Below are 3,404 nucleotides of genomic sequence, written 5' to 3' on the forward strand. Positions count from 1 at the left end.
GTATTGTTGTTCAGTTAGATACTAATTGTCTTCATTGTGTTCATGGTTATTCTCTGATCAACAGTTTAATGTTATCAGATAGACTGGTGTTCAGGTGTCAGTACAAGCGCATGCCCTTCTTGCATGGTGTCTACCCCATAAGCGACATTCGCATTTCAGGATATGTGCCACTACACTCGCCACAACAAAGCAGCCATGATCAAATTAGCACCCATTTGTGGACGGTGGCTCTTCACTGCCAATAAAATGGCAAGCTTTCAAAGTAACAGTTTTTACTTGGTGTTTTCAGTTTCTTCATTATTTTTACTATAAGTTACAGCGGATTGGGACATGATTACCAATGCAGAATTTCAATGAAACAGATATTTAATGTAGCAATGGCAGCGTTCTGAAATGCAAAAGTGACTTATTATAGCAGTACTGTACCATGACAACAATGACGTGTATATATTACAGCTAGGATACATATGCTACAAGAGCAGGCACCTGTGGTGGGAGTCCTTTCAGTTTGAAGGAAAGGGGATTACGCACTAAAGGAACTATATCCACCAGAAAGGCTTTGAATTTCTTGAAATGTAAGTTACACTGCCAATCACCCAATGTCAGGAACCCTTTAGTAATATGCAGAGAGCTAAATTAATGGTTTGCTGCGACTTACCCTCTACCAATGAGGTCATGTGTTTGAGTGAACAGAACTCTCACTGATCTGGCTGCAGAGTCAGGAGGTTTGTGAGGTATTTAGTTAACGTTGATGGTTTACTGCGGGCACCCGACTGCTCTCATATACGTGAAAAATTCTTAATTACATTGATAAACATCAGTCAATGTATACATCAACGTGAAATGATCATGTGGTTTACAGGACAAGCCTTGGTGAAACTAAGCTGTCAATACCCCTAGTCAGTATCATGCAGTCTTACATGAAGCCCGACACCAATATGGCATACACACTGAGCTAGCTCTTGTGGTGAGACTCTTTGCATCGCAAACCAATGCAGTCTCTTTGAGATCATGTCCAACTCATAATGGCTTCCTGCCAGAAATGTGAAGATGGTCGTAGGTGTCCCGCGGGTTCTACTTAGTTTCCCCTCACCATACAGCTGGCCCCCGTCCTATAAGTGAAATATTCTTGAGTACAGCATGAAACACCAATCAGCACAGTGTTAAACCTTAAACAAATGAATCATAAATACATAAGTAGGTTACAAACCCGAAATAACATTGTTTACTGAGTCTGCCCCAGAAATGATAGGCCCATTGTCCTACTCCTAATGCAAAAAAGATTCTCCTCTCTCTTCGAACGTAACGCTGGCTTTAAAATAGCTACGCTGAGTCCCCAGGCCCCAGGATCACAAAGTGACCTTAGACTTAAGAATTTATGATGTCAAGCAAAATTGGGGCCTCCGTGGCTCAGTCGGTTAGCGCGCTAGCGCAGCGTAATGACCCAGAAGCCTCTCACCAATGCGGTCGCTGTGAGTTCAAGACCAGGTCATGCTGCCTTCCTCTTCGGCCGTACGTGGGAAGGTCTGCCAGCAACCTGTGGATGGTCTTGGGTTTCCCCCGGGCTCTGCCCGGTTTCCACCCACCATAATGCTGGCCGCCGTCGTATAAGTGAAATATTCTTGAGTACGGCATAAAACACCAATCAAAAAAAAAAAAAAAAAAAAAAATCAAGCAAAATTTTGAAAGTTTTACATCAGAAACAACAATTTTAAAGTAATTTAAAATTCTGCCTTCAGTCTAAGATCATTTCTTTATCCCAGGGCAAGTGGTCAGTTGAGAAGTTAAGTAGCCTTCAGTGGTGACATAAACGATGATAGCTGTCGAAACAACTCTGTCGAGGGTAGAGCCCAAATTCAGGATGCTAGACCAGTACCCAACAAGTTCACTGATATCATCTCTGACATCAAATTTCTGGCCAGTGTCAGCCTTTCCACTGAAAATATAATCTTTGTTTTAGAGTTCCTTTTCATGTATCCTTCAGCAGTGAAACCAAAGGAGACACTGGTCGACTTCTGGTATGGAAGAAATGGTATGTCTGCTGAAGCTAAACCAGAAGTCTTGTTCAAATCGTTAAGGCACCGAGTCCCACTACATCCATGTGTCCATTGACCATTGAGGTCATGTCAGGGGCCGAAGAGCCAAGCCATGCCCCCCCCCCCACTTTCAAAAAGGGGGGTGGGGGGGGTTTTGGCTTTTCAGGTTCCGGAAATTATACATATATATATGTATATATACTTCTAACACAAACCCCTTCGCCGAATAAAACATCACACTAGCGCAAATATATTTTCTCGGTAAACTAAACATGGTGAACTGCAATTTTCCCAGTGCACATTACTACTGATATAGGGCCTACATGTTTTTTCCATCCTTGGGCCTACATATTTATATATGTTCATGAGTTAGCTCCCTTAAATGGGACTCGTCATTCGAATGAAATGGAGCCGCCTGACAAAAATTGTCGAGTTCAACTGTCGATAGATTCGAAGTTATATATACCTGTTTTTCCAAACTAATGTGCCAAAATTACATAGGTTTATGTAGGTTTGCTTGTTTTCACTTTCAGTACACATATAGGAGTAGTATATATTAATACATACAATTCTCCAACGGAAGGGCAAATCATCTATAGTGTAATGTGACAAAAGTGGACTCATTTGTCTCCAAGCACAATCTTTTTTTCTAATTTAGTGACTTTCAATGCGATGACGTTGCAGTTCTATTCATCCAAAAAGCAGAATAATTAATATATTTGAACAATATATGCGCTCACTGGTGTTGAGTTATTTCATTATGGTTTATCGTCATTCCAAGACCATTTCACTTTGGACGGGTTGCAAGATTCATCAGTGAAGGAAACATAAGTAACTGTTGTAACCACCGACTTTGGCGCGTTACTGACTATTCCCCTAAATCAGACGCACGCCATTTTCTGAGCCAAGGCTTGATCAAAAAGTGGATGTATACATGTGAATGACATTCAATCGAAAGCAAGCCAGCAAGAATAGGCTGGCAAGTTTACCACCAATCCCCAGTGAAAACATGGATGTTTCTTTCCACTGATTCTCCTCCATACGAGTTAAATGCTTGTATTAGTCAATCCACACCAACCTTTCTCCAACATGCATAAATTTTATGTTTAATTCTGGATAAATTGTTACAATGTTCTTTGTTGACCCGTGGTTCTCCAGGCAAAGCGTCAACAATTGGGCTAAACGTCTATTTCAATTTTTTCAGGCAGGCTTAAATAGTCAATAACACCTCAATTGGCATATCTAAGATACGGCAAATCATCTCTAAGGCAATATAGCCCCTTCAGAGCTTCTGGGGCCTTGGCGTCCCCTGGACCCTCGCCTTTTTTGCTGGGACTCTAGGCCCCCTACTTTGAAATTGTTTCCTAC

This window comes from Liolophura sinensis, chromosome 1, assembly GCF_032854445.1.
Source record: "Liolophura sinensis isolate JHLJ2023 chromosome 1, CUHK_Ljap_v2, whole genome shotgun sequence".
Lineage (NCBI taxonomy): Eukaryota > Metazoa > Mollusca > Polyplacophora > Chitonida > Chitonidae > Liolophura > Liolophura sinensis.